Genomic DNA, 13,342 nt, shown 5'->3' with positions numbered 1-13,342 from the left:
AAAGCTATTTCTAAGTGTCTTTTGATATTGTTTTGCTTTTTAATACCAAAAGGTCCGGCTGTCCATTATAAAACAAGAAAAGTTACATCTACACCTTTGCAGTAATGACGTTGTATGTACGTGCAATATTTCTGATATGTTATCATGATATCAATTTTCGTATGTATTATAGGGCGGCAAAAATGTTACGCAATATATTCCCTAGAAAACTAGTGATTCCCAAGGGGGGTGGGTTAGGGTATCTCCCGTCCGACTATAAAAATTTGTATGAAGCTACCAGGAATCTTAGGTCCAAGGACTGGCCTGGTGTCCAACGGAGGTTTATATTGCTAAGTTGTTATGCTTAGCTAATATACCAACCATGCAGGTGTCGTGTAGATGATTAATTGGGCAGCCGCTTCAAATTATCTACACTTGTTGCAAGCAGATATCTATTTAGTTTCAACTACTGTAATTAGACTCATTTCAAAGTGTTCATCATTTTCTCGGGTTTCCCAAAATACCAACGCTACAATTTAAGCGGACTTAATCTTCCGCCTCTGTTTTTTTATTGCATTGTCTTCACTTTTTCCGTTTGCAATATTTCTAAGGGTTTCAAACGAACACAAAGCAAAAAATAGATAGCGAACATTGTTCTTTCAAATTGTTTAGCTCCAAACCAACAATAAGACAAGCAAAGCCGTACACCCATACATACATACACAAATGAATCTTCATTTATCCACTATTGTGTGCACACATTTTAGGGTGGAGACAGGAGAAAGGATGTAAGACTGGAATAAACCATCCGAAAAATCCTGCAAGGAATACGTAAAACAAACTTATCTTTTCTTACATCTGTCGTCATAAGGACATACACTCAGACCCTATGCCTGCGTTAAAAGGGAAAGCAATGTTGGCTTCTCCAATGAAATAAAAATGAAAAAGAAAATAGCAATATATAAAAAAGAGAGGAAAGTTATAATTTTGCCTGGGGAATTGTTGTAATTTAATTTCGCCTCTTCTTTGATTCGGCTATGGGGTTGCTGTGGGGATAGCAATGCATGTGACTTCAGTAGACTTCGTTCTGACTTTTAAACAAGATTTTCCTTGAAAGATAAGTTCACTGTTGGAGAAATTCGAGAATTGTTTCTTAAAAACTTTGTAAGAATTTGGTTTTTAGTTTTTCAATTGATTCTTCAGTCATTCAATTTGCTTTTAATATTAATTTTATTCAAATAATATCTTAAGTTTTATAATATAATAGTTGAACCCGGTGCGCTTCGCTACCCCGAATAAGGTGAAATATATGTTGATACATTTATGTGTAGGCCAATTTTCGTCACACATTCCAACTTTCAATAAAATCGGTGCATCAAATACATGAAATCGGACGAAAATATATATGGGAGCTATATCCAAATCTCCTTCCTTCCTTCACACATCCAAAATTTGGAGACATTATCTGTTACCATTCTATAGATATTTGCATAAAAAATTTAATTTTTTTGGAGATACCTTCGATTCTGATGCTATATCTCCGGATCACGCGGAATTTCAGAAATTTGTATAGCCTATGTTACTTTCAGGCCATGTAGTGATATACCCTGAAATATTCAGGAAGATCGGTTCCACGAAAACGCGACAAAATCGTTTAGTTGTCAATGAGAGCCGTACCTAAAATTTTCTGAGCTAAAATGGAATAATTAGTTTTCATTACTGTCCCCAACTTTAAGTGGGTACGTTAAAATGTCAGATAATGTACATAAAATGCTTCATTCGGGAGGCCCTTTTTTATGATGCCTATATATAACTATTTATGTTGAAAATTTTTGGTGGGCTAGAAATTGGGAGATACCGTTATATAGGGGTTATAATAAAACATGGACCTATGTTGACAGTTTTTGATGGGAGCATTTAATGTCAAATAACTCCTAATTCGGTTAAAAATTGTAGCTAGAATCCTCAAAACACCGAAAAACGGTACATAACGTGGGAACTTCAAATGTCATTAACAGCTAGTTCGGAGGTATGTGGGCTATACGAAAATATGAACTTAAATGAACAATTTTTGTTGCCGAATTTTTGTTGGCTTTTAAATTTCAAATTACAGAAAGGTACGGAAAATCGGGAGGTTTGTTTTGGTCCATACCAAAATACCAAAACATGGACCTACGTTCGGTTAAACATTTTAAGTAAAATCCTCAAAGTACCGAAAATCGGGAAGTATCGTTATATTGGGGATATGTTGCAAATTGTTGATGCAGATGTGTGGTGTCCACTACAACCTTCAAATGTCAAATTACAGTTAGTTCGGTTAAAACTTGTAGCTAAAATTGCCAAATTACTGAAAATTGTGAGGTAACGTTATATGGGAGCTATATCCGAACATGGACCTATGTTGACAATTTTTGATGGAGAGGAGTTGTGACCACTAAGAACTTCAAATGTCAAATTACTGCTAGTTCGGTTTAATATTGTAGCTAAAATCATCAAATTACTGAAAATCGGGAGGTACTTTTATATGGGGGCTTTGTCAATACATCGACCTTTCTTGACAATTTTTGGTGGAGAGGTGTGGTGACCACTAAGAATTTCAAATGTCAAATGTTCAAATTACAGATAATTCGGTTAAACATTTTAAGTAAAATTCTCAAAATACCGAAAATCGGGAGGCACCGTTATATGGGGTTATACCAAAACATGGACATATGTTCATAATTTTTTCGAATATAAGTTTTGTGGTCACTAAGAACCCTAAATATCAAATTATATCTAATTCGGTCTAGAAATGTGACTTAAAACGTCAAAATACCTGAAATCGGGCGGTAACGTTATATGGGGGCTATTCCAAAACATGAACATATGTCCACTAGTTATATATTTAAGAACCCTAAATGTCAATTTATAGCTAAATCGGTCTGAAAATGTAGCTAAAAACGTCCAAATGCCGTAAATCGGGGGTACCGTTATATGGGGGCTATACCAAAACGTGGATATATGTCCACAACTTTTGTTATGTAAGTTTATTTACACTTAAGAACCCTACATGTCAAATTATAGCTAAATCGGTCTGAAAATGTAGCTAAAAACGTCAAAATGCCGTAAATCGGGGGCTCCGTTGTATGGGGGCTATACCAAAACGTGGACCTATGTCCACAAGTTTTGTTGTATAAGTTTATTGACACTTAAGAGCCCTAAATGTCAAATTATAGCTAAATCGGTCTGAAAATGTAGCTAAAAACGACAAAAATACCGTAAATCGGAGGGTACCGTTATATGGGGGCTATACCAAAACGTGGACCTATGTCCACAATTTTTGTTATATAAATTAATTGACACTTAGGAACCCTAAATGTCAAATTATAGCTACATCGGTCTGAAAATGTAGCTAAAAACGTCAAACTACCGTAAATCGGGGGGTACCGTTGTATGGGGGCTATACCAAAACGTGGACCGATATAGCCCATCATCGAACTTGACCTGCCTGCAAACAAAATACGCATTTTCCCAAAATTCAGACAATTTTGGTGGAAAGGTGTGGTGACGACTAAGAACTTCAAATGTCAAATGTTCAAATTAAAGCTAATTCGGTTAAAACTTGTAGGTAAAAATCTCAAAATACCGAAAATCGGGAGGTTCCGCTATATGGGGCTATACCAAAACATGTACCTATGTTCCTATTTTTTTCGAATATAAGTTTTTTGATCACTAAGAACACTAAATATCAAATTATAGCTAATTCGGTCTACAAATGTGACTTAAAACGTCAAAATACCTGAAATCGGGCGGTAACGTTATATGGGGGCTATTCCAAAACATGGACCTATGTCCACTACTTTTGTTATATAAGTTGATTGACACTTAAGAACCCTAAATGTCAATTTATAGCTAAATCGGTCTGAAAATGTAGCTAAAAACGTCAAAATACCGTAAATCGGGGGTACCGTTATATGGGGGCTATACCAGAACGTGGACCTATGTTCACATATTTTGTTATATAAGTTTATTGACACTTAAGAACCCTAAATGTCAAATTATAGCTAAATCGGTCTGAAAATGTAGCTAAAACCGTCAAAATACCGTAAATCGGGGGTACCGTTATATGGGGGCTATACCAAAACGTGGACCTATGTCCACAAGTTCCGTCATATAAGTTTCTTGACACTTAAGAGCCCTAAATGTCAAATTATAGCTAAATCGGTCTGAAAATGTAGCTAAAAACGTCAAAATACCGTAAATCGGAGGGTACCGTTATATGGGGGCCATACCAAAACGTGGACCTATGTCCACAACTTTTGTTATATAAGTTTATTGACACTTAAGAACCCTAAATGTCAAATTATAGCTAAATCGGTCTGAAAATGTAGCTAGAAACGGCAAAATACCGTAAATCGGGGGGTACCGTTATATGGGGCTATACCAAAACGTGGATCGATATAGGTCATCATCGAACTTGACCTGCCTGCAAACAAAAGACGCATTTTCCCAAAATTTCAGCGTTCTATCTCCATTTTTGTGGATGCTAGAGTGATTACCACAGACGGACGGACGGACGGATGGACAGACGGACGTGCACAGATCGACTCAGAATTTTACCCTGATCAAGAATATATATACTCTATAGGGTCGCAAATGAGTATTTCAATGCGTTACAAACGGAAAAACAAACTTAATATACCCTCCATACTATGGTGGAGGGTATAAAAACGTCATCTTGCGGTACTTTAATAGCGGCTCTTAAAATAAAGGACGAAAAGTACATTGAAGGCAGCGATTTAGAAGGCCGAAGTGCTCTACGAAAATAATCGTCATTCGATTTGAAGACATGTCATCTCAAAAATAAGCTAAATCAACAGTGAACAAAGATATAACGCTAAATCCTGATGGCTTACATGGTCTCTAGCAAAAACTTCATCACGCCATAACGCCGAAGTTCGACTCACGGCGGATCTGTACTTCGAAGTTCCTTGGCCTTGCATCACCAAAAGGAGTTATCTCTGCCCCAAAATTTGTGTTCACAGTGGTAGTAACAAAATAGTGATAGTAACAAAAAGGCTCCCATGATAGCAAATATAAAGTTGGAAAAAGAACCGCAAACAACAGGAGAAAAGCTAAAAGTTAATGAAGAGCAGTACCAAGAATTAATTTGATATTTTTTATATACATATCGCTATATAGTAGATCAGCTATTTCGTATGCTGTTATCACAATTTTCAACAGATCCGAGGAAACAACATTATAATGCAGCTTTGCAAGTTGTAAGAGATTGGCACTACAAGAAATGCCGATATATCATAAAAGTAAACTTCGGCACCTCTCGAAGGATTTTGCGATGCATATTGGGCTCAAGATGTCAATGATAGAAAATCTCCCTTGGGAATCTAAAAAAAACTGTAAGTGGTGGCAATTTCTAGTGCTGAAGCAGAATACATAGCTCTTACCGAATCAATTAAAGAAGCATCTTATTAAAATTACATGCTTACTGAATTCGGGCTTTCTTATGAAGAACCAATCACAATGCATACTGATTCGCAAAGCACACAGAAAATGATCGAGTTTGGTATTCACATTCTAGAACAAAACATCTACACTACAGGTACCACTGCATAAAGAACGCAGTGCAAAATGGAATTGTAAAGTTGCGCTCCTTACCAACAGAAGAAATGATTGCCGATGATCTTACCATACATGTACCAAAATCGAAACATTTATTTTGTTTTACCAATATCGGCATCACATACAATGAAACAAATAATATGTTGAGGAGGCATGTTGAGAAAGCCCAATTTATGAATACTGTAAATCAACATTATTATTTAATCAAGTACTTTTGGAGTTTTACATACTGTAATTCAACATTATTATTTAAATACAGTATAGTCTCGATAATCCGGACACTCGTTAATCCGGACACTAGAATTGTTTACATTGTAGACTCTGTAATCCGGACATCACATATTTTTCTTACTTCGATAATCCGGACATCAAAATTTTTTTTCCTATCTTAAGCATTCGATTTTTATTTATTTCATCAACATTTTCGTTATTAGCAATATTAATGGTGTATGGATAAGAAAAAATTAGGTTTTTCAAAGTTTTGGGCCAAATACCGACTTTCTGGCTGCTACTGTTGAATCAGTCCAACATTCAATATTGTATTAATTACCCGAATCTGTTGAATGCTTTATATACCATTCATCCATTGATGACTGATTACTAGACATCGGATTTTTGCATATTTTTGAAATTTAAACCAATTGTAACTACGCTACTATATAGAATTATATCGTTATAATAATAGATATTGAATGCCATATTGGAAATAATCAATAATACATACAAAGCTCCAGTTTCTCTAGTTTATTAAACGAATTATTTGCATTATAATTTTCAAAAATAAGCAAAAATCCGATGTCTACTGATTACGATAAGCAACAGTATTTAAAACAAAGTGTTGAGTAGCCTATATATGTATATAATTGTTCCACAAACATCCCATACGGGACAAGGGAGACTTCTCTCATATCAATAGTGCACCCCGATTCATATTAGCTCAATGATATGGGACCTACTGTTTATCGCCGAGTCCGAACGGCTTGTCTTAAGGCACCACTTGTAGAGAAGGTTTACATGGCTGACATACTCAGGAAATGTCGCCAACATTACTGAGGGGTATTTTGCCACCGTTGAAAATTTTGATGTTGACTGACCGGGGAATCAAACCCACGACCTTCAGCGTGCAAGGCGGGTGTGCATACCATTGCACCACGGTGGTGGTGAGTAGCCTAGTTCCCTGAAAAATGATGTTGCTTGTGAGAAAGTCCTTTGGGTGCATGTAATGTATTCCATGGATATTTTAGAAATGTTTAAACCATTTGTATAGCTGGAGGCCATGTGTAGTCATTCTATCGCGAGCCATCAGGGACTCATGTCCTATGGACACGGAAATCAATATTTTGACATGAGCTACGAAATTTATGTTCTTAAAAAAAACTATTAATTAATATACACCACCTGTACATAAGATTTTGACGACAAAAATACTAAGTAAATGTCATTTAATTACGCTGGAGGAATTAAAGAAGTAAATCTGGTAGGCAGGAAAGCTGTTCTCAGTCTTAAAATGGTCGCAACCCGTGATATTTGCTTAATATGAATTCGTTTATCTTAGATGTCAGGTTATTATATATTTTATGTTTTTGATACTACTCGGTAATCCGGACAATTCGATAATCCGGACACCGCCGAAACATGTGGTGTCCGGATTATCGAGATTATACTGTACTTGATTAACTTTGAAACCAGCGTACGTAAAAATACTTTAAATAACATTTCCAATCGTTTCCTTTCGTATTTTCCATAGGAACAATACAAAACGAAACATAACCCACGCTGGCGGAGTTCGCTGTTTAGTTTCGTTTTGTTTACATTCGTGAGTGCAAACAACACGAAAAGTGCTCAACTCCACAAGAGGAGATAGAAAACTAAATAGTACTAAACACATATGAATAAATCAAAAACGTTTGGTTGTTGATAAATTATTCACTGTAGTATGTTGATGTTAGTTTATAGGGTAAAGCAATCACCTGAGTGTGTGCGTGTGTGCCTGAGTGTGTCATTCCAGCAAACCAAATGTCGGATGTCCGACAAGTCTGAACAATTTCGGAAGCAACGTCGTTCAGAATTCGTTCCGATTTCTAAACGATTTTTCGGAGCGGAGATAGTTCAGATTTTGTACCGATTTCGTTCCGATATCGGAACAAATGTCGGAAAGAAATTTCCTTTTCGAATTTCCCAAGGATTTTCTTCAGATTTCGTTACGAAATCGGATCGAAATCGATACGATGTCGCACCGACATTTCGTTCCGAAATTATGTCAACCACTTCATACAACTTTCGTTAAGATATCGTTACGATTTCGGATCAGACGTCGGACGTATCGTCCGAAATTTTGTTCCAATTTCGTTAAGATGTCGGTACGATTGGTTTGCTGGGATTGACCATAATGCACGGCAAACGTTTGCCAAAAATTCTTTTTGTTTCGGTGGTGAATGAATCAACTCGGCAAAGCATAGCCGAAGTTACATTTCAGCAATCGTACGGTTTCCATCTTTTTAGATTGAAAAGTTTGTGGTTTTGTTTTGGTTATGAGAATGAAACGATTCAGAGAAGCTGAAAAGTTTGTGGCTTTGTGTGATTGGTACGGGAATAGTTTTGTTTGTTTACGTTCATTGATTGAAACATAGACTAATGAATGTGTAGACGAAGAAATCCTCTCAGACAAATTCTCTCACTCAATGAGAATTGAGTCAGTAGACGAGATACTAAATTTTTAAAGTGGCATGAACCATACATTGTTAAACTAGTTTTGATGGTAAAAGTATTTGGACGGATCTACACCCTCATATAAAAAAATCAACAATATATTGCAATTTAATCCAAAAAACACACAGCATACAAAAAACAAGCACACTACAATTTCTCTGTCTATTCTTTTATTTGTCTATGCCTAGAAATTTTTATCTTATTTATTGAAAATAATTTTCATATTCATTGTGTCTGTATTACTGAATAAAGCAATTCGTTTGAATTTCAACTTCGTTTTTATTTTGACTCAGTAGGCTACAATCCTACCTACCTAAAAAATAAACAATGACCCAATGTTTCGGAGTCGAGCCTCTTTTCTTCGACTCCGACTCTGGGGTCGCTTTATTTTTCGACTCCAACTCCGGAGTAGTCTTCGAGTGTAATTTCCAATACCACTAAAACTGAATAAAATAAGCACAAGTTTAAAATTTTTTCCTATATGTTGACTTTTTCCTAGGGTGTTCTTTGAAAAGAAAATTAGAAATAGCTTTTGGTGATTTGTACCGAAAGTGATTTCGACATATAATTGGACCATCCCAATGCGGCTTTAGACCTGCCAAGTCCACCATTGACCAGATATTTACCGTGCGGCAAATTCTGGAGAAGATCCAATAGATGCAGATCGACACCTACCACCATTTTGTCGATTATAAAGCAGCCTTCGACAGCCCCCTACGTTCAAAGGTATTCGAAGCCCTGTCTGAATTTGGTATTCCCACAAAGCTCATTCGGCTTTGTAAAATGACTTTAACTGACAGTCGATCCTCAGTTGAAATAGGAAGAACTTCACCGAAAAGTGTTGTACCAAAGAGGTTTAAGGAAAGGAGATAGTCTTTCATGTGATTTCTTGAACATTCTGCTGGAAAAGGTTATACGAGAGGCATGGGTTGATCAGTAAAAGAAGTAACTGGTACCTTTATGAAGATCGAAGGAGAATCGGCTAAAGTGCGTCTGGTGGTAAACGCCGAGAAGGCCAAGTTGATGGTGTCAACGCGGAATGCGTCCATATAGCTCGGACAAACTGTTGAAGTTGGCTCCTATAATTTTGAGGTAGTAAAAGAGAAGACAAGGCGGTACATGGTATGTTTGAGAGAAAAATTCTGCGAAAGATCTAAGGACCAATATGCATTGACGGTGAATATTGAAGTATAAACACGTCCCACATGGTGGTGCACTCAGAGCCTGCAGGCCAAAGCTTCGATGGAGCAAACAAGCGTAAGAAGAGATGACAAGGCGCGGTATCCCAAAAAGCGAAGCAATATACAGAGAGAATTGGAGATCTTTTCTTAGTTCGGATTACGGAACAAATGTTCTGTAAGTAAGATTTCGACATTTTGTTGTAGTGTAGTTCATTGCAAACATACCGAAATAATGAAGAAACCCACTTACCCACACACAGCCACAAGAGTTGTTTTTCAAGTTTCGTGTTCGAAATTATGGTCAAATTAACCGCTACAAACTATCTGATCATTATCCGAAGTTAGCGGCATATTCCTTAACAAAAACTCTTACCTCGTGCAAGAATTTATCAGTTTTAAATATAACTGCGACCTCTAGATTAATGGTAACACTACACACAAGTAAAACTGTGGAATCTGACCACGTACATAATCATAATTGACATTAGTGGTAAGGTCAAGAGTTCCTTTTCTAAATATAACTTTTATAAGTGGAACAATTAGCATAATTACTAAAAAAATTAAATAATTTGTACACAAAAGTGTGGGTCCATTTAACCCGCTGATATGTTGTTAAATTGTAAGTTTCCTCTTTGTCGTAAACCCAAACCTTACTTAAAATTTCGCGTCGGTCAGACTATCATTGGGACCATTGGTCTATTTCACCTCCTAGATATTTTACGATCATCACCAAAAACTAATCGTTTCTATTCTGGTCGGAAACTGAACTCCATACATTTTTTGGCGATTGGTTCAGAATTGAGGCCTGTAGTTTGATTAAAATTTTCAACGGACGAACGGACATACCCACATCTCAAAATCGCAATCTCAAGGGAGGTCTAGAGTTTTGGACCACTACGTCAGGAAGCATGGACTTGCCGATGAAAAACATAATATCGCTGTAAACAGGACCACAAGGAGTAGCATTGGAATCCACTGCCAAAGAATATTCGAACACAACATAAACTGCACTTAAACATAAATGTTGAACTTTTGTGGGGTATGTACCCTAAGCAGAAGAGCGATATGGAACATTTTCGAAGTTAAACTACATTTGAACAAAATATTACAATATTCAATGTTTGGACCCAATCGGATGCTCCGTTGAACAGATATAGCGCGCACTATTTTAGTGAAAAGTTTGGAACTATTGATTGAGAAGTACCAGAAGAAGTGGGTCAATATTGTCCATCTTTAAACTTATACTAAGTTTGGACAAAATATTACGAACGCCAAATTTTGGAGAGAATCAGCTGATCCGTTCGAGAGTTATCGTGCACGGACGGATATTTCTAAATCGACTCCAAATTGTCTGAAACGGATTTCGTACAAATATACTTGGGGTCTATAAAAATCCCATATGAAAGTGTATATACTAGGGTGGGGCGATTTGTGTGGAACGAAAAAGAGCTTAATGGGCCCTTCGCGTTTCTGATTACTGGGATTGAACTGAGCAAAAAAGTCCACTGGACCATATATCTACCGTGAAAATCGAGGCTCCCGATTTTGACTTTAAGTTTTTTATTGACGTTTTTTGGATATTTTGGCATATAACAGCCAAACCATTGAGATTTTCGATCCACCACAAAGACAAAAATTGTAGCCAAGACAGTATTTAAAAAGCATTGGAACGCTCCTTCAGGCAGTTTTGGCCTCGAGAATGTGCAAACTTTTCGGAAAATGTCGATAAATGGCATTGTACACATAAAATTTGACCAGAAAATTATTCAAGCGTTATGATGCCAAATTCTATCGTGTTGGGATCCATGGACAACCAAAATGCCCTTAGTTCGTTTGGGCCACTTCGTTTTATTTTTTTATAACGGTAAAAGTATTGAAAATTTGGGTTCCTTACATTTTTAAATTTAAACGGACATATCTTCTTTTTCTCACAACAATTTTCTATTGATCCTTCTTACTTTTAAAGGGGCGAATAATATATATTTTTTTTAAATCGGTTAACAAATGGCTAAGTTATAGTGGTTTAAGTCAGAAAAACCCCACAAAAGAACTATAACTGAATTTCTCATAATTTTCAAAAATATTATGTTGTTTTGTTTTGTTCAATATTTATTTTGAAAATTGTGAGAAATTCAGTTATAGTTCTTTTGTGGGGTTTTTCTGACTTAAACCACTATAACTTAGCCATTTGTTAACCGATTTAAAAAAATAATATTTTGTTTGAAAGACATTATTCGCCCCTTTAAAAGTAAGAAGGATCAATAGAAATTTGTCGAGAGAAAAAGAAGATATGTCCGTTTAAATTTAAAAATGTAAGAAACCCAAATTTTCAATACTTTTACCGTTATAAAAAAATAAAACGAAGTGGCCCAAACGAACTGAGGGCATTTTGGTTGTCCATGGATCCCAACACGATAGAATTTGGCACTTTTTTGCTCAGTTCAATTCCAGGAATCAGAAACGCGAAGGGCTCGTGAATGAAGTAGAATTGTCATAAGAATAACTTTATGATAAGAATAGCTTTAATCTTATCATAATTATGGATAAACATATAATAAAATATAGACTTTTATTTCTGCAAGCTAAATCTACACTTTTTACACTGTGCATTGGTTGAAAATTTAATTTTGTTTTTTTAATTATAAGCAAAAAATAACATGAAAGTCCTTTCACTTGAAGGAAAAATCAGAATAAAAATACATTCAAGAGTAAGAACGTTGAAATTGTTAAAAGACAAACGTAATTTTTAGGTTTTTGGCAGAAGTAGCATTTCAGTTTTTATTTTTTAACCGACCTGTATTCTGCGATATCTAATTTGACATAGCGGTTCCATGTCGAGGAATATTTTTTCATACAACAAGATTTGGAACACCTAAAAATACAACCCCAATCATAATCAGGAATTAGAAAAAAAAACATTTTGAATTCAGTTTTTCCTAGTGATAAGTTATGATTATTCCACTGTGCGCTTTTGCAGACAATACATAGTATATATCTGTGGATGTATGAATGTATGTACATCTTTGATGTCATGTCATAAATCTTAACTTTTTATGTTTAATGAAGCCCAAAGTTCCAGGCGTTCCTGTGTTCGTTTATGGTTGTCCAGTATGCATTCCGTATTGTTGTGATGACAACAATCCTGTTGATCAGACAAACACTTGTTTTATTGTTGTCGCCAGTGATGCCACATAAGTTTGGTCGAAAATCCTCAATTTTCGAGTGACAAAATCGTCAACTCGTCAAAATAGTATTTCAAAATCGCCAAACACAATAAATTGTATATCAGTTCAAATTATTACGATATTTAATATGCAAACAAATAAAATGTTAAGTACGAGTAAAGAAAACAATTACCAATTTATAAAACAATGCAACAATGTAAAATATGTATGAATATAAATTGTTTTACTATATATGGATGACTTGAAACCAGGGTTTTGGAGTCGGAGTCGAGCAATTTTGCGGGAGTCGTAGTCTGAGTCGAAAAAATAACTCACTCCGGGCGAAATCTTTTCCACGTTATAGAAATATAACAATAAATTTGGAACAATAACATTTTTTTAAATAATTATTTATTTTAAACGAAAGGTATAAGAAAACATATATGCAAACGGTATATTATACCACGTTAAAGGACAATTCACAGGATATTTAATTGATTCTTTACATTTTTGCAAACAAAATTAAAGTTCTATGACAATCGAATTAAGATTGGACCTTTAACCTCCTTCGTCAGAAGTCTTACTGGTCTTCTCGCAAAGGTCTATTGGTATTCTCATCTTGTTTTTTATGAGAAGTCATTCTTGTTGTCTATTAAAAACATTGTGGTCTATGGGAAATCTAACTGAATA

General features: G+C 35.6%; 1 protein-coding gene across 1 annotated transcript in view; it reads right to left on the bottom strand.

Annotated features, from left to right (window-relative positions):
* The window catches only part of LOC141399534 (uncharacterized), a 44,612-nt gene that overhangs the window by 14,912 nt on the left and 16,358 nt on the right, over nucleotides 1-13,342 (bottom strand). The window lies entirely within an intron of this gene.

Source organism: Musca autumnalis, unplaced genomic scaffold, assembly GCF_047663935.1.
Source record: "Musca autumnalis isolate F117 unplaced genomic scaffold, ASM4766393v1 scaffold_3, whole genome shotgun sequence".
NCBI lineage: Eukaryota > Metazoa > Arthropoda > Insecta > Diptera > Muscidae > Musca > Musca autumnalis.
The sequence above is the reverse complement of the archived record's forward strand: the minus strand, read 5'-3'. Positions and strand labels throughout refer to the sequence as shown.